Source organism: Bos javanicus, chromosome 2, assembly GCF_032452875.1.
Source record: "Bos javanicus breed banteng chromosome 2, ARS-OSU_banteng_1.0, whole genome shotgun sequence".
NCBI lineage: Eukaryota > Metazoa > Chordata > Mammalia > Artiodactyla > Bovidae > Bos > Bos javanicus.
Genome location: NC_083869.1, coordinates 39909306 through 39929015, shown reverse-complemented (window position 1 = coordinate 39929015; position 19710 = coordinate 39909306). Strand labels below are relative to the sequence as shown.

The following is a 19710-nucleotide window of genomic DNA, read 5'->3' as shown; positions in this document are numbered from 1 at the left end:
TATCACTAAAAGAAATTGCACAATTTAACACATTTACCTCCAATTTCTGTAACTGTGCTATGCTTAGTTGTATCTGGCTCTTTGTGACCCCATGGATTGCCGCCCACAGGCTCCTCTGTCCATGGGGATTCTCCAAGCAAGACTGCTAGAGTACGTTGCCATGCCCTCCTTCAGGGGATATTCCCAATTTCTGTAACATTTTTATCTAAAAAACTGGATTAATGTATATCTGTAGTGGGGAGCATATGTAAATGTGTATGTGTGTTTATGTGTGTGTGTGTGTTGAAAGAGAGAGAGAAAAGGGGTAGATATTTATTGTGTTTTCATATGTTTGTGGAAAGAAACATGAAATATTCTAATGTGAATTAGAATAAAATTAGAATTATTTTACAAATACAAAATAGAATTATTACTTTGTATGTGAACTGTTTAGAGAAACTAATATTTATTGGATAACTACTATGCTATAAATCTACTTCCTTCCCATCACCAACCCCCATCCCCCAACCCCTTGTTCATTTATTTTATTTAATAGTTATTTATTTGACCAGACTGTGGCATACTGGATCTTTGATCTTCATTGTGGCCTTTGAACTCTTAGTTGTGGCATGGGGGATCTAGTTCCCTAACAGGGATTAAACCTGGGCCCCCTGCATTGAGAACTCAGATCTTAGCCGCTGGACCACCAGGAAATCCCTCCATTTCTTAAAGATATGCATTGGGCTCACTGCCTACTCCACCCAGGCCTCAACCTTCTTCTTGAGGTGAATTAATGTCCCTGTGGAAGCCCAAATATTTCAAGTTTTTCAGTTTCTTAAACATCTCATCTTTATTAACCACTCTTCACTCTTTCATATCTTTGTTGTCTCCCTCTCTTCTGACTCCATATTTTCACTCAAACATACTGAAACCTCTTCTACCTTAAAATAAAAAATAAAACAAACTTTCTTATCCTCGATTCTCTTTAGTCTATCATTCTTTCATTTAGTTGCTCAAGTCAGAAACTTTGGAATCATTTATTTCTTTCTTTTCCTTATCCCTCTTGTCCAATTGATTATGAAAGTTCTGCCAAACCCACTTCCTCAATATCTCTTCATTAATTCAGTTTTCTCCTTCTCTATTTCCAATACAAAGTCTCAGAATCAGTGTTGTCCAATAGAACTACTAATGACAAAAAGTAAAAAGAAAGTAAAATTAATTTTAATGATCTATTTTACTTAATCCAGTATATAAAAATATTTTCAACATGTAGTCATCATGAAAAAAACTTCTAAAAAAAAAAGAAAAAAACTTCTAATGAGATATTTTACCTTCTCAATTTGCATTAGCCATATTTCAACAGACATATGTTGCTAGTAGCTACTATATTGTAGAATGCAACTCTAGATCATCATTTCTTGCCTGAGTCTATTATTCCATTGCTTGAGAGCAGAAGGAAGCTTCCAGTGGTTTCCTGCTGGGACCCACTCCATATGCTCTATAATCTAAGGCCAGAATGCTTTTTCTAAAAATAAAACTCGTGTGTTTTCTCTCTGTAGAACTCTGCATGTTTTCTCACAGCTCTCCATGGTCCTAGGATATTTACAAGACTCTGTGTAAAGTAGACCTTGTCTACTTTCCAGCTTCCTTCTTGTCATGTTCCACAACATAGCACACACACCCCGCTAAATATATTCCATTCCTGAAAGGTTTATGATCCTCTTGGCTTCGAGGTCATTTTGTACTCTGTTCCTCCTACTTAGTTTGTTCTTCATCTTCCTTATCCCCCCACCCCCCATCCTCACTAGGCTAACCGCTACTCATACTTAAAGTCTGAGTAGCTTTAAGTATGAAATCTTCCCTGATCCCCTGGTCTGGATTGTGTGTTCCTCTTTTGTGCTCACATTAGTTCCTTCTACCATAGCCTTTATTGTATAATCAATGCTTTCTTTATGTTTGCTGCTTCCTCAATTATTACCTCTAAGTATAGTTAGCTTGGGGGCATTGCTAACTTTGTCACTTTTTTAGCTTCAGTTCCAGGCATAGTGCCTGACATATGGTATGTGATCAATAGATGCCCACTGAGTCAATGAATACGTAAATGAGTAAATGTGATCTTTTTTTAAGACCAGAAAAGAATAAAAGAATAATCTTTCCTATTTGCAAACTTTTTTGTGATTAAAGGTAGTTGTGTCTCTTGTCCTTTCTTGATTCCTAGGATCTCATAAATTTCCAGATGAATTTGCTTCAAAAGAAATAGTTTCTTTAAGTTTAGGTATTAAAAGTAAAGAGCTTGACAGACCTCTTTCACTAGAAAACAAGAAAACTTCCCAGAGAGAGTAACTGTGAATCGCATGGCATATATTAGAAGAATTAAAATTTGATTTCTGTGAAATAACTGCTATTAAAGTTAACCAATGACTTCCATGTCACTAAATCTGAGGGACATTTTATATCTTTGAAATTTTACCTGATTTCTCAGGTGCCAGTATTTTTAAACTTAACTCTGTATTGAAACATTCTTTTCTCATTGGGATCCCTGAAATCTTATTATGGTTTTCCTCTGTATCGCTGGCTGTTCCTTTTCATTCTCCTTTCTCAGTCTTTACATATTAGGGTTTCTCAAAGCCAGACCCTCAGTTCTTTCTTGTCTCATTCTCTGCTCTCTCCCTAAATAGTTTCATCCAATCCATGATTTTGTTTTGTCTACACTAGTGTTTCTCAAATATATATCTCAACACAAAACCTCTCTTTTGTCTCCAATTCATCATCTAAGTATCCATTTAAAATTCCATTTGAGAGAGATGAATTATCCCAATTTGAACAGAATAAAAATGGAATTAATGACTATCTATAAAGTTCACTCTCCCTCCCATGTTTTCTGTTTCATTGAATGACACCATGATGCATGTAATTTTTCAAGCCAGAATACTGGGAATTATCTTTGACACCTCCTTTTCTCATAATCCCAATTTTCAATATATCTGTAAGTAAATCAATAGTGAATTAATATCAGAGATATTTTGCATTAACAAATATGTACAGAGTCCTTAACACATATATTATATATTTTATATTATTATTGTATTCATGCAATATATACATCTATATTTGCAACACTATGGAATTCTTTCTGAAGCTCCACGTGACATTTATGTAAATGCTGTTCATTCCCTTATCCTTGTAACAGTTATTAGAAACACTCATTTCCCTATCTGTGTAACAACTGTTTGTTCCTTTCTACATCACAGGAAATCACTGCCTTTCATTCTCCACTTTTCCTCTTTTGTGCATCATCTGTTTTATTTTTCCAATCAGTTATGCAATCTGTATGTATAACTTCTTATTGTAACATTAATCCTATTCCATTGTTAGCCCATTCTATTTCTTTACACCCCCTCTTTTAAAGCTTTATTGAGGTCTAATTTACATATCATAAAACAACCGTTTTAACTGCCAGACTAAGTATTATAATTTTGGTTAATTTTATCGAGTTGTGCAACAGTCACCATAATCCAGTTTTAGAATATCCTTTAGAATATCTTCATCAGTGCAATAGAATCCTTTATGTCCATTTACCCTTAAACAGCCTTTTTACCAATTTCCCACTTGACATTGCAAAGCCAGGATGTATTATGTGCCTCAGTAGAACTCAGTGAGTGCTTGATGCTATGGGGAGTTCATATAGAATAAAATATGATACCTAATCTCCAGGGGACTAAGTAGTTGGTAAAATAAGACCTCAGTCAGAGGACTCCACAAGAGAATATATACCCTATTTCCAGCTTTTGTGAATAGGCCAGTATAAGACTATAGGGATTCCTGTGGTTGAGCAGATAATTTAAGTTTGGAAAAATCTTTCATATCCCATACAGATAAAATTTTTTTTTCTCCCTGTAGGCCTATAACACCCTTTCTGAAACTGACCATTGAGTTTCCAGAAGTATGGGCTTTCTGTAACATCTTTTCTCCCTTAAATGTCATCTTAAATATGTACCTCCTTCTGTTTCCATCTATTTGTAACCAGAATCTAAATTATAGAATGTGCATCTTTCCAAGTAGAATCTAACACTGTTCAATAAATACTTCTAATTCTAAATGCAAATTATGATCATTGTAATTTTTCACATTAGGGGTACTTATTGAAAAGAGTAATGTTTATTAGCTGTCTCTGAATTAAATGTAACCAGTAGTTTTTTTTGGCCCTTGGGTTGTTATTAATGATAATTAACTGTGGTGATGAAGAATAACTAATAGTTATGACCCTGAGAAGCAAAAGAATGTATTTCAAAGAGCTGCCTGTTCCTTTAGGTGTTGAGTAAAGCACTCCTTTTTCATCCAGGAAGCCACAAGCACAGGGCATTCCCAGGTGCCAGGTGTAGATTCTCCACTCCTATTCTTTCTTAGTCTCATCTTGAGCCCTTCTAATGGCCAGCAAATCAGCAGGGACAGCTGGTTGGAAGAACTCATTCATGTGATATGGGGGTGGTTAGAGGAGACAGGATATGCAAGGGTAAGGCATGTTTGTTTTTAGCACTTGAACACCTGCCTCTACCAGCTTTATTTTATATGAAGGAAAATACGGAGGAGAAGTTGGACTGAGATAGTTTCTTTCATCCTCTAGCAATGCCAGCTTCCCAATGTGGGAGTCCCTGGGCAGTGAGTAGTCCTCTACTGTCAGAATTTTAGAAAGCTTGGCTGCTCACATAATTGGGTGAAGATCTTGAGAAAGCATGTACTTGAACACTACGGTTCTCTACCTTGGCTGCATATTAGAATCACCTTTTAAAATTCCTATGCCCAGACCACTCTCGAACCAATTAAATAAGTATATTTAGGAATGGAATTCAAGCGTCAGAGTTTTTTTAAAGCCTGCCAGGTACTTTCAATCTACTGCCAAGTTTGAGAACCACTGGACTGGCCACAGACATCTCTTGGGTTTTTCCCCGGTTTTATTGAGATATAATTAACATATAATATTGTACTAGATTCAAGTGCATGACATGATTTGATATATGTATATCTTGTGAGATGACTAACACAGTAAGGTTAGTTAAAACCATCACTAGACATCTGTTGTTGTCATGAAAAAATAGACCTTAAGTACTAGCTCTTGGGCTTAGCTGCTGCTGCTGCTAAGTCACTTCAGTCGTGCCCGACTCTGTGCGACCCCATAGATGGCAGCCCACCAGCTCCCCCGTCCCTGGGATTCTCCAGGCAAGAACACTGGAGTGGGTTGCCATTTCCTTCTCCAATGCATGAAAGTGAAAAGGGAAAGGGAAGTCGCTCAGTCGTGTCCGACTCTTAGCGACCCCATGGACTGCAGCCTACCAGGCTCCTCCGTCCATGGGATTTTCTAGGCAAGAGTACTGGAGTGGGGTGACATCGCCTTCTCCAGGGCTTAGCTGCACCTTGGAATAACCTGAAAGTTTAAAAAGGTACTGATGCTTACATCCATTCCTAGCAATTCTGACTTCATTGGTTGGGAGTGGGCTCGAGCAAGTATCAGCATTTTTTCCAAGACTCTTGTAAGTAATTCTAATGTGTGGATAGGAGTAAGAACTGCTGCTTGGACTGGGAACAAGCATCTTAACTTGTTGTCAACTTGGAGGGAAAGATGCTGTATACCTGCTGGACAAAGATTGCCAGGAGCTGAAGCAAGAATGTGAAAGGAAATATGGAAATCGTACCAGAGATAAAAGTCACCTGCCTCAAAGTGGGGGTGTAAGGTTGATTGTTATGAATGGGAGGGGGGTGTGCACGATGTGTGACAGAGAGACTGAAAATGAGGAAAATTTGTCCCCAACCAAGAGAAATGGGAAGGTGGAAGATAGAAGTGTCTTTTTAATACTGCATGATTTTGGACACTTGCTCAGCCTATCTTCATCTGTAAGCAGAGCAGGGGCAGTCTTATTTGCATACAGAATAAATGGGATCCGAGAAGTAGTCCCTAATTTAAAGTGTGCCATATCTCTCATCTTTCCCATCCACTACAGTGGCTGAAAAAGCCATCTTTCTCTTGGGTTATGCCAGGCCAGTAAATCGATTTCACATCCTCTCTTGGCTTTAGAGCTTGACTTCATTTTCTTTACCCAATTCACCAAGTTATGTCCTGGACTGGTAGAATAAATAGGAGTGAACAATTTAGAAAGAGCCTTCTTGAGGCTTAGCTCTGAACCTTAAGAACAAAGGTTCTTGCCTAAGAATGAAGTCCCAGAAAGGAAGTGCCTCAGATGATGGAGAAGTAAGTCTTAATATGAGGAAGGGATCCTAAAAAGGATGTCAAGGTGCGGTCACCAAAGGCAAACGTGCTTCCTTTACAACTAACTGAATACTACACTTGCCATTTGCATTGGTGAAAACCCTGGTTGGTAAAAAATGGTTCTCTGTTTCTTGACTCAGTTAGCTGAAGAGGTTCATGTTCTAGTGACTCTGGATGGAAAGCAGGGGTTGGTTTGGAAATGTTTCAGTTTGGAGCAGAGCTCCTTAATGACGGTTCAGTGATGTGGCTTTTATCTTTTTTTAAAGACATTCTGCATTGAAGTTGTATTAAATCAGTATGTGGCTTGTTCTGACTTGTTCTCATTAAAAACAAAATCTGATTATGAATTTGAGCCATTATTTGTTGAAATTACTGTAAGCAAACACAGTAACTTATTTTTAATCTAGGACTTGATTATGAAACTTGTGGTTTACCCAGAGTTATTTTGAAACTTCTGCTTTTCTGCTCTGGCTGTTGGCCTGCTGACTTTTCAGTTTACGAGGGGCGCTCTACTGCAACGGAAAACTGGAAATTCTAGGCCCTCACCGTGTGCCCTTTGGGTCAGCCTTACAGGTCATCTAAAGCCCAGCTCCCCCGACACAAAATCGCTCCCCTGTTCTTTCCCATCAGGGCACCCGAGGCTTTTCCCACTCAGCCTTCACTTCTTTGGGGTGGTATCAGTTTAAACTGCACTAGAAAGGATCAAACACATAATTTCATTATAAGGTAAGTTAGTCCAAGGTATTACCCAGCACTCATATTTCAGAGAGAGAGAGGTTATTTCAAGGAAACACGACTGGAGTACATTTCTTCCTTTGGGGCTGGGAGTAGGCTAAGAGGTTAGGAAGAGTTCAGAGGACACAATGAAGTAGTCTTAAGAGACTTACGTTTCTATCACAGCGTATCAGTCAGATGGGTCCAAGGTGTAAATACCGGCGAGAAAAGTGCATCATGAGGAGGTATCTCCCATCGACCTTATCATTTATGTAAAATTAAGCTACAAAGAGGATGTTGGTGTCGTTTTCTTTCAGTTTGGACCCCACATAAAAGCATGCTGTGAAGTCATTTTCTCCTCCAAGAGTTGGCTGTAACCCCTACAAAGCCAGTTTATGGGGATTTGGCGTGAACATGTTTTCCTGAGATGTGGGTTTGTTTTGGTGGGGGAGGGGCGGCTGTACAGGTAAATCCGAAAGATTTTCGGCTGTGCACAGAAGGTCCCCACCGCTCTGCTTCAGGAGCAGGTCTCCTTTGGCGCCAGGACAGCGCTTGCGGCGATTCCCGCCTGCTCCCTCGTACCCAGTACTAGGGGCTCTTCTCCGCAACAAAGCGCCGGATGCACCCCCACCTCCGCGTTCTGCAGCGCCTGCGCAGTAAGCCGACGGAGGCTTCGGGCTCGGGCTGGCGCTCTGTGCTGGGACGTCCCGCCCCGCCGCTCGGCAGGGTGCAGGGTGTCAGTTCGGGCTCCAGGCGCCCGGCAGGAGTGCTCGAGAGCCAGTCAGGTTAGCGTCCCACAACGCTGACTGCATGGAGTTCTGATACATCCCAGAAACAGTTTCTAAAGGAAGTGGCAAAAGTAGAAAAGAAGATGCCGCGGAAGCTCTCACCAAAATAAAGTCTTGAAACTTAACCAGAGTCGTCGGTCTAGCGCTAGCCTGAATGAATGCCTATAACAGAAAGGGATTCCTCGGCTGGGGGATGTAGCTCAGTGGTAGAGCGCGCGCTTCGCATGTGTGAGGTCCCGGGTTCAATCCCCGGCATCTCCAACCAGCCCAGGGTGCTTTTTTTTTTTTTTTTATCCATATAATAGTAAATGTATGTCCTATTACATTTCACATGTGTACTCTAGACGCCCCAAAAATATATAAAAGAAAGTCTCGAAAAATATGGCGCGCCTCAGGAAATCAGCCGTTTTAATTGCTCCAAGAGAAACCCAAACCGGAAATAATGCTCGTCATCTTTATTTGCATAAAATGACCATTCCTAACTTACTAATGAACTCGTTTTGAGGAGCTGAGACGTGTGGCAAAAGGGAAAACATCATATTGCATTGGCCGGGAATCGAACCCGGGCCTCCCGCGTGGCAGGCGAGAATTCTACCACTGAACCACCAATGCTCTTCCTATAAGTTGTTTCCCACACCTTACTAGAGTAGATTTATCAATGTGCAGTGAGTTTTCTGTTACAGAGTGAAGTCCTTAATTCAACTTCAGAAAAAGCAATGGAGTTTTTTAATTAAATAACTATAAACATTGAATTAACATTTACCCAAAAAACTCATTATACCTAGTTCTGTTGAACCTTGAGAGGAGGTTCTGTCTTCTGAAGTTGTCCTCGGTGAATGAGGCAAATAAAAATTTTATTAATATGTAGACACAAAATTACATAATTACTTAGTTGTGTGTTCAGATGTTTAGATGTTTTAAAACAACCACTCCTGTTTTACTTTTCTTATCTTAGCTAATTCAGGCAAATACATGGGGTATTTGTCAGGGGTTGGGAGTAGGATTGACGGAGCAGTGAAGGCGAACTGGCGCTTAGATCCAAGTATATTGGAACTATGCGATGTGAGCAGGCATCTTTGGAACGTTGGTGATTCTTGACAAGTGACCTAGAATCTGTAAGATGTCCTTTCTTTGATAGTGAGAAACTTGATTCCAGGACTCTTTTATACTCCACAGTATGAGTTACCCTTTGTTTCCGCGGAAAGTAAAATTGCAAACCATACAGTGAAGTTATATGAGGAGGAGAAAGTAAAGTGAAGGAAATGCATTCATGGAAATGAATCTAAACATAAGATAGAAGACTCTGGACTTAGGCATTATTGCCCCTTTATCTCTGAGAGGGAAGTTCCCAGCAATTTATAGGATCTTTGAAGGCCAAAAAGAATTTGGGGGGAAGGGGATGACTGAGAAATAACAGTAAGCACATAGCGGTCGCTGTGTGCTGGGCCGTGTAAGTACATTACACGTGAACTTCAACCCAGTGAAGTGGGTGTTCTCATTACTTCAACTTAGCAAAGGAGAAAAAGTGAGGCTGTCAGAGTCAAGGTGGGAACACAAGTGGTATCATGCTTAGTATTTCGTTGCTTAGCCACTCTCCTGCCTACAACAGAATAAAACACTGTGTAGTTACACCAGAATTATTTCCTGTGTAACTCAGGAATATTGTGTATCAAGACTGGGGTTAAAGAAAGAACATAACAAACTGCTGAAATAAGGTGAGACTTCTACATCAAGATTTATTTTTAAGCATTTTTTTTAAGTGGGTGCATACAAAGCAAAATTTGAAGACAAATACAATACAGAATTATAAAGATGTAAGAGATAACAAAGAGATTAAGGAATAAAGAAATCTAGACTACAGTCTTAGTAACATATGGGGGAGCAAGTGAAAATCATTTTACTTTTTAGGATCTCAGTTCCTTAAAATAAGAGAACTAGAGGAGAAATGAGGTTTTAAAATTGCATTCCAGAAGTGTCTCAGGGCCACTAGCCAGCACAGGAGGGGTGGGGTGGGGATGGGGCATGTTGGGGGAGTGGGGGGAGCTCACCTTCTTTACCTGGCTTCCACACTTCACCAGCTCATTTATAACCTCTCCCGTTTATTTGCATTTGTTTGATGGCTTACAAGTCTGGAATAAAAAACGTTGAAAAGCCCTCAACTGGATGACGTAAGTTCATCTGAACTCTGAAATGTTATGATTCAAAATAAAAAGGCAATCTAAAACTTCATGAGAAACACTACAAATTTAAAAATTTAAACAGGTGGCAGGAATCAAATAAGAAGTATGATCTAATGGCAAACATTATTAGTGACCCACCAATGACTAGTTTACTTTTTTTCTTTCTGAAAGTCTACCTAGCTCCAGGGACAAATTGTGTGCATTAAGCCAGTTATTCCATTCCCCTTTCCAAGGATTGAGCTGGGATGGGTTTGTGACAGTTCCTGCCAGTGACAGAAAGAATGGTCAGCCAGGGGCTTCTGGGAAAGCTGGTGTCTCTTTGGCCCTTTCTTTCCTGCTTGTAACACCGTCTTGTGAGGTATAATGCTTAGAGCTGCCCCAGTCATCTAGTGACTTGCTGGGAGACAGAGGATGACCCAGCAGAAAGAAAAAGAGACACTGTGCCATCCTGAAATTTTCTCCACCCAGATTTTTGGTTAGGTAAAATAAATGAGGCCCTTTACTGTTTAAGCCCCTTTGAATTAGGTATTTTGTTACACGCAGCCAAGGGCATGTAGGATGTGTGTGTGTGTGTGTGTCTCCCAACAGTTTGTACCCTTTCTGGTACAAGTCTTCTATACTGTAGAGAACCAATACCTTGAGATTTGAGTAAGACAACTTGGCCCTTCATCTCCTTTTCTCACAGTGATAAGTCTACCCAAATGTTTTCCCTCACCATTGTGCTGAATTAAAGACAATATGTAACCATAGCAAGGGAAATCAAATCCTTACCAGAACTTTCTTTCCAGAGTTATAAGCCGAGACTTTTATTTGGGGTGGTGGGGGCGGGGGTTAAGCAAGTTGAATGTATAGCTGGTATTGTTGGTTATAGCTATCTTGATTGTACAAAAGAGAAAGAGAGGCCGACTCTGGTATGACAGTCATGCCTAACTAGAACAAATTCTGGATTTTGCACTTATATGAGTCAGTAAGTTGTCCTTATGTAATAAGTTGCCTTTTATTTTTTAAATCAGTTCAAGTAGTAGTTATTTTGCTTGCAAATGAAAAACACACATTGAGAAGCTATTTTAGCCCCAAACAGTAAATTTAGAGGACTTTTTACTCTAGAATGTGCTATAAGATGCAAATATGAAAGTTTAAGGAAAATTTAGAGAAATTCATCATCAGTGGTTGAATCACCAATAACAGCCATATGAAAAATTTGAAGGACCCATCCTTAGTTTGTTGGACTAGTATTAATTCAGTAGCAAGGGAAGCCACCAAAGATTTTTTTGAGTAGATAAAAGATCAAGAGCATCTGAAGAGATGATCTGGCAACGATGTGTCAGAGAAGTGGAAGTAAGAGAAACTGTAAGTAGGGGAATTCACCCAGGAAGTGAATACAATGGGAGCAGTAAAGCAATGAGGTCTTGAATTAGGATGAGGTCTCTAGCATGAGGCAAGGCAGGAAGAAGAAGGAAAATGAATCTGAGAGATTAAGGAATAAAGAAATCTAGACTACAATCTTAGTAACCTATGGAAGAACAAGTAATTTAAGTGACTGGGAGGAGTGGTGTAGTGTAGGGAAGTCAGAAGGAGAAAGGATGGGAACTAAAGAGAGGAGTCAAGTGTTCACTTCTGGAAATACTGACTGAGATAACTCAGGGGAGAACCTTACTAGGTAGCTGTCATCTAGATCTGAAGAAATCAAGGCTCCAAGGTGAGTTGGGCTTCAGCTGCTTAGGAGTGGAAGGTAAGAATGTAGATACGGAGGCAATCCCACAGAGTTGAGAGCAGAGCCTTGGGAAGGTCTATGTTAGGGAGCAGCAGGAATTGAGGGGTCAAAGAGAGACAAGGAAGTGGAGTGTCTGGAATCTGTGGAGACATGGCTTATCAGGCAGGCAGAATCCTCCTTTGCCAGTTGTGAGTGACACATCATGACAAATACAGTTACTTTGTTTCAGAGATACGCGCTATATTGACCCTGTTTCACATCAGAGATGCTGTGGCAGGCCGTGATTTCCCTTTTGGTATGGTTAAGCATGGAAAAATCACCAGATGGCACACCCTGACACTTTGCCTAGTCTACCATGCTCCCAAGCTCTGATGAGCAAGCCCCAGTGAGGGTGGCCGAGAGGAAGAAAGCAGGGAGTGCCGTGAAAGGTTACACAATCAGGTCTCTTAGGAAACCTGATCTTTGTGACAGCCCCATGGGGCAGGCAGGAGCTTGTAATTTGCATCATGGCACCTTGGGACACTTGCTCAAGGCACCTAGTCCCTGGTTGATGCTGGCTCACTGTGGAAATCTGGCCAAGCTTAAAGCTGAAGAAAGCAAACCATTAAGAAACAGAAATAGTTCATAGGATGCATAGCCACCAAAGCAATGACTTTTTTTTTTTTAACTTGTGAGTGATTGTATTGATTTAATACACACAGCTTATTTCTGTCCCAGGTTACAAACTAGCCCTGGGGAAATGGTGGAGCCAGTCATTTAGATTGCCCTTTACTGGCTGGAAATTAAATCATTACTTACTCCATTTTAGAATCACAAGTAGTACCCCAAGGCCTACTTTCCTAAGGATTAAAATCAAGGCATGGAAATGAAGAATCCAGGTGTAATTCTCAGATGCATGCAGATGTTGAGAATGCAGCAATTTTTCCTAAAAAGCTGTCACTGCCAACTCCTCCTGCTCGGGATATGCTCATGCCTAGTCCTCCAGCATGTCCAATCAGTCACCGCATCTGATTCCCCCCTTTTAAAATGGCACTCATTCTTGCTCCCATCCCTCTCTCCTACCTCATGCAGACCCTTATCAGCACACTTCTTGGGTTACCTGGGAAACCCCTGGTTTCCTTGGCCATCCTTCATGCTGTTACCAGTTGAATTTTCTCCCTCCTTCTCCTACTCCCTCCCTCCTTCCCCTCCTCCCTCTGTTTCTTATTTCCTTAATATTTGAAAATCAAATTGTTCCTTTATTGCTGGTTCAATAATTGAATTAATTTCAAATCCATACAAAGTCCTCAGGTTTATGGGTGGGAATTCTTTATCCTTTTCTTTTGACAGCCATCTCTGGGAGCAGCATTTATTCATATATTCTTGACCTGGGCCACTTGGCCACCTACTATCTAATGGCAAAAATGGCTTTCTCTTCCTTTCTCAAGGGTTCTCTTCCTCCTCTCAAGTCAATTGGTTTCTTAATATATATATATATATATTTTAGAAGTAACCCATGAATGTGGTAAGAAAATTCAAAAGGTATAAGAATATGCATTAAAAAGTAAGTCTTAAAAAAACGTAAGTCTTCACCCCACTGCAATCAGTTTCCAGATCTCATTCCTACAGGCAACCTGCAGTCATTCGTTTCTTGTGTTTCCCTCCACAGATATTCTATGTAGATACACATATAGCATTTTATGTGTTTATGCACAAATGGTACTTACCATACACACTATTGTGCTCATTGTCTTTTCTCTCTCTTTCTTTTTTTCAGAAAAATTGATCTCGGGAAAATTTCTTTCCAAGTACATGGGAAGATACTTCTTTCTTTTTAACAGTTCTATCATTTTTAACTGCCTTTTACTGGTTAGAAATTAAAATTTTATTTATTCCATCTCCCAATCACAAATAGTGCCCCAAGGCCAAGTTTCCTAAGGATTAAGTCAAGGCAGGGAAATGAAGACTGAAGCTGTAATGCTAAGATGCATGAAGATGATGAGAATGTCCACTACACAAAGGAGCCATCATTACCTTAGCCAGGTCATTAACAGAGGACAGACTATCTCTGATCTTTTGTTAGTGGAAATAAACTGCAGTGAATATCCTTGAACAAATGCCATTTTGCTCATGTGTAGGACATGTTGCAGGATAAATTCCTAGAGGTGCAACTGCTAAGCCAAAGGGTAAGTGCATTTAAAATTTCCATACGTATTGCAGAATTACTCCCAAGAAAGGTCTATATTTTTTAAAACACTAATTTCATTACATTACTCTTTTGTTCACCAACCTCAGTGGATCCCAGGTGTGACCACATTTTCTAAACCTTGCTAGATTCAGGGCCAGCTTCATAGAAGTGTGTCCTGTGTAGTCGCCCAGAGCCTCTCACTTGGATGGTGATGGGACATACCATGGCTTGTATGCAGCATGTAGAAGGCATTGGGTCAGATGTATTACAGAGTAACATGGATGCTCTCAAAAACATAGTACATAGTAAAGAATGTAGGGGCTTCCCTGATGGCTCAGTCGGTAGAGAATCTGCCCGCAATGCGGGAGACCCACCTTTGATTCCAACCTGGGTTTGATTTCAACCCAGGTTCGATCCCTGGGTTAGGAAGATCCCCTGGAGAAGGGAATTGCAACTCACTCCAGTATTCTTGCCTGGAGAATTCCATGGACAGAGGAGCCTGGCAGGCTACAAATATAAGCTACAAAGATGACAATGTTATATGAGTTTAAAATAATGTAAGCAAAACAATACATCCTTTGTAAGGTCACATATAAACAAAAGATGTATATTAAGCACAATATGGTGATGGTTTATGGGGAGGCAAAGGGAATTAAATAGGATATGGGGATAAAAGTCAATAAGTACATGAACAAAACAATGAAGAGGTGTGGTCCGATAAGAATAACGTATCGTGAACAGAAAGTATGAGCAGCTCATCTCCAGACTACTGAGCTCTCCCCAGCTCAAAAAATCATAAAAAGTAAAAAGCAAAGCATATATGTTATAAAAATGCAAAAAACACAAAAAGATACAAAGTAGGAAGTAAAAATTTTCCTCCATTCTAGTACAGTCATGGGAGTGGTGGAGGTTGGGAGAGAGAGAGACAGGGAGAGAGAACATAGTGTAATCAGTCCTCTATTGATGGACCCTGTTTACTAGAATGTTTCTCATTTTTAGATTGATTTTTCAGCTTATTTGTATATAAACAAATCTCAATTGTATTTTACTTTTCTGAGCTCCTTGTATTGAAGGAGCTCCTTTTCTGAGCTCCTTCTGGTCCCTGTCAAAATTTACCTCTTAAATATTTACCAAAAATATTTTATTTTTTACTAAAAATAAAAAATATTTCCTCTAACATTATACTTTTGGTCAGAGAAAGTTTTATACTGTTGTTCTGTTTGCATGACAACTGACCTTTTCCAGTCCTGTGGCCACTGCTGCAGATTGCGTTTCAGTAGTCCCTAAAGCAATGTTGTATGTAAAATCAGTGTTCAGATATTCTGACTGATACTGAAAATTGCATGTGGAAAGTAACCTTCTCTCTAGTTTTGAACAAAGATATCTGGCTATATAATGGATTTAAATCATAAGGAAAATATGTTATATGCAGCAGAAATGATCTCCTAAGCAAGCAGCTGAAGCGCTAGAACCAGCTGTCACTTTATCAAGGCTGTTAATATATAAAAGAAAAAAAAGTGTGTCTCTGCTTGGGGATACTCAGTTTGCAATAGGGAGGAACACTTTAGCTTTATGCAACTCATCTAAGGATAAGAAGGGCTAAGACTGTCACTTCTAGGTTACATTTAAAATATACGACATATGCAAAATAACATTAAGGGGCAAGAAAGCCTCTCTGACTGGGAGTGAATTATCTTTCAAACATCTTTGTTCAAAACTAGAGCACACTCATGACAAATTACAGTAGGTACAGTAGGTTCACAAAAAGATCCGACTTTCCTTTTTTTGAACTAGCACATCCTATGCCAAACCCTGCAAATGCTGACACACCACAGAGCCTCTGCTCTCAAATTCTAGCTGTTTTTTTTTAAACATCACAATCCAACAAACACACATATATAATATATTGTTGTTGTTTAGTCACTAAGTTGTGTCGGCCTCTTCTGTGACCACCCCATGGACCGTAGACCGCCAGACTCCTTTGTCCTTGGGATTTCCCAGGCAAGAATATTGGAGTGGATTGCCATTTCCTTCTCCAGGGGATCTTCCCAATCCAAGGATTGAACCTGAGTCTCTTGTGTCTCCTGCAATGGCAGGCAGATTCTTACATTGAGCCACCAAGAAAGCCCTCTGGCTTTGTTTTTTGATGATGTGTATTCTATTGTGTCCTTGTCCTTGTGGCCCACAGACATGGTCTTGGAAATGATTCCCAGCTTCCTTGCCTCCTGGTATTTCTCTGGGGCATTTACCTCCTTTAAGTCAGTACTCAGAAGGCTCAGTTAATCTAAGTCCCTAAGGCCCCAAATTGGATGTCATTGGCTTATAGAATAGGGCCAAAGCAATACCTTAATTTTGTGTCTCCTCGGCATTTTGTACAAATTTAATTTCCTGTGTGTCCTAATATAATAGACAAATCCATTTTTTGAATTGTTTGTAAATACCTTGAACTTTTTCTATCAAAGATTGAATCATCTCAGCACAGAAGTTGTGAAAGTGAGTAAGGTATCTTAATAGAAACTTACAGATTTAACTTTGAACACTGAGAACCATTAACACATTTTTCCTTATTATTCTTTACCTTCATTTACTGTAAGAGGCTGTATTGCAAAGTCATATACCATTTGACTTTGTTTTGTTCCTTAACATTCATGAACCATCTTATCTTGAGTTTATGCTTAAAATGTTAATACTGCTATTAGTTACTTGGAGACCTCTTCACTCTTCCCCTTTCCTCTGTTATGTATACACAATGTTTACCCCAAAAGGGTATTGTACTGGTGAGAGGAGTATTCGATTTGGTCAATTAACTGAATGTCTAACAGACAAATTATTTCCATTTTAATGTGATTTTTTTTTTTTTTACACTTTTAACACTAACCTTATGCAGTGGAAGAAAAATAACAGGGTAGGTGAAAATAACTACAACTGCATGCAGTATTTTTCGGAAATTAGTCTTTGTTCAGCTTGAACTAACAGCAAAGTAATTACATAAACTAGAACACTTTTAGTTAACAGATGGAAGAAATTAAGGTTTAAGTAACTGCTTAAAATCCTTTAAAAAATAAGTGGAGAATTGGAAATATGACTCTAGAACTTACACTCTTTAAAAAAATAAATAACTAAGAGATTCCCTTCCAGAATATCTTTTTTTTTAAATTTAATTAATTTATTTTTGGCTATGCTAGATCTTCGTTGCTGTGCACAGACTTTCTCTAGTTGTGGTATATAGGCTTCTCACTGAGGTGGCTTCTCTTACTGTGCAGCACAGGAGCTAGGATGCATGGTCTTCAGAAGTTGTGACATGTGGGCACAGTAGTTGTGGCTCCTGAACTCTAGGGCACAGACTCAGTAGTGTGGCACATGGGCTTAGTTGTACGTGGGATCCTCCCAGATCAGGGATCGAACAGTGTCTCCAGCATTGGCAGCAGAATTCTTTACCACTGAGCCACCAGGGAAGACCCTAGAACTTACACGCTTGACAACTGGTCTATAACAGACCCACAAGAGATTTACTTTCTATTTCATTTGTATAAATTTCAGTTAAGTTCTATATATTAAATAATTGCATCAATGGATATTACTAGCAGTTTTTCCTTTAGCACCAAGTAGCTTCCACTATGATCTTAAGGGTCATTAAACCTGAAGTCCCTCAGAAGGGTAAAGAATTCCAGATATAACTGGAATACTCTGATATAATGTATATATTATAAAATATAACATTCTGAGTTAATGATCCCCTGTTATAGAACTAGTACCTACTCTTAAACTAACATTCAAATGTTTGGATCACTGATAGGAATTCTTCCTACAGAATCCTTCATGGTTTTGAGGAATATTATACCTAGTCAGTGGAGAAGGCACTGGCGACCCACTCCAGTACTCTTGCCTGGAAAATCCCATGGACGGAGGAGCCTAGTAGGCTGCAGTTCATGGGGTCACTAAGAGTCGGACATGACTGAGTGACTTCACTTTCACTTTTCACTTTCATGCATTGGAGAAGGAAATGACAACCCACTCCAGTGTTCTTGCCTGGAGAATCCCAGGGACGGGGGAGCCTGGTGGGCTGCCGTCTATGGTGTCGTACAGAGTCGGACACGACTGACATGACCTAGCAGCTGCAGCAGCAGCAGCATACCTGACCAGAAAAACTAAGTCTGCTCAGATACTAGGTAGTTCCTTTGGCTCAGTTTGCCCCCCTGAGTGAAACTGCTTGCCCAAGTCAGTTGAGAGCACTGGTAAAACAGAACACCCAAAGCTTCTCCTAGCAGTGTTGAGTAACAAAGAGGTAAGCTTTATCCATCAGCCTTTAGACAGTTGTTTGGAACACTTGTCACATAATATATTAGTTAAAAGTTCACAATCAGGTCAGGTTATCAAGATTTGAATCCCATTTGCATCTCTAGCTCTCTGAGCTTGGGCAAAGCATTAACCTCTCTGTCTCATTTATTTTTTTTTTTTCTTTGTAAAATGCACACACAGTTGTACTTACCTCTTAGGGTTTTTGTGAGAAGTAAATGGGCCAACACACATAAAATTCTCCCACTGCTGCTGCTGCTGTAAGTCGCTTCAGTCATGTCCGACTCTATGCGACCCCATAGACGGCAGCCCACCAGGCCCCTCTGTCCCTGGGATTCTCCAGGCAAGAACACTGGAGTGGGTTGCCATTTCCTCCTCCAGTACATGAAAGTGAAAAGTGAAAGTGAAGTCGCTCAGTTGTGTCCGACTCTTAGCGACCCCATGGACTGCAGCCTACCAGGCTCCTCCATCCATGGGATTTTCCAGGCAAGAGTACTGGAGTGGGTTGCCATTGCCTTCTCCAAAAATTCTCCCACAATATCTAGCAAATAATAGACTTAGATTAATAAATGTTAGTTATTAATACTAAGAAATGAAAGTCAAGATCACAACAAACTGTACAAAATTCTTAAAGAGATGAGAATACCAGACCACCTTACCTGCCTCCTGCGAAACCTGTATGCAGGTCACGAAGCAACAGTTAGAACCAGACCTGGAACAATGAAGTTGTTTAAAATTGGAAAAGGAGTACATCAAGGCTCTATATTGTCATCTTGCTTATTTAACTTATATGCAGTGTACATCATGCAAAATACCAGGCTGGATGAAGCACAGGCTGGAATCAAGATTGTGGGGAGGAATATCTATAACCTCAGATATTCAGATGACACCACCCTTATGGCAGAAAGTGAAGAGGAACTAATGAGCCTCTTGATGAAAGTGAAAGATGAGAGTGAAAAAGTTGGCTTAATACTCAACATTCAAAAAATGAAGATATAGTATTGGTCCCATCACTTCCTGGCAAATAGATGGGGAAACAATGGAAACAGTGGGAGACTTTGTTTTCTTGGGCTCCAGACTCACTGCAGATGGTGACTGCAGCCATGAAATTAAAAGACGCTTGTTCCTTCTAAGAAAGCTATGACCAAACTAGACAGCATATTAAAAAGCAGAGACATTATTTTGCCAACAAATGTCTGTCTAGTCAAAGCTATGGTTTTTCCAGTAGTTATGTATAGATGTGAGAGTTGGACCATAAAGAAGGCTGAGCTCCAAAGAATTGATGCTTTCAAACTATGGTACTGGAGAAGACTCTAGAGAGTCCCTTGGATAGCAGGGAGATCAAACCAGCCAATCCTGAAGGAAATCAACCCTGAATATTCATTGGAAGGACTGATGCTGAAGCTGAGGCTCCAATACTTTGGCCACCTGATGCAAAGAGCCAACCCATTAGAAAAGACCCTGATGCTGGGAAAGATTGAACACAGGAGGAGAAGGAGATGACAGAGGAAGAGATGGTTGAATGGCATCACTGACTCAATGGACATGAGTTTGAGCAAGCTCCAGGAGATGGTGAAGGACAGGGAAGTCTGGCATGCTGCAGTTTGTGG

General features: G+C 40.0%; 1 protein-coding gene and 2 non-coding genes across 5 annotated transcripts in view; 2 read left to right on the top strand and 1 right to left on the bottom strand.

The window, feature by feature from the left end:
- The window catches only part of GPD2 (glycerol-3-phosphate dehydrogenase 2), a 240175-nt gene that overhangs the window by 41462 nt on the left and 179003 nt on the right, over window positions 1-19710 (top strand). The gene's annotated exons all lie outside the window — the stretch shown is intronic.
- Window positions 7933-8004, top strand: TRNAA-CGC (transfer RNA alanine (anticodon CGC)). Its single transcript has one exon. It is a non-coding gene; the product is annotated as a tRNA-Ala (tRNA).
- On the bottom strand, window positions 8285-8355 carry TRNAG-GCC (transfer RNA glycine (anticodon GCC)). The gene has a single exon. It is a non-coding gene; the product is annotated as a tRNA-Gly (tRNA).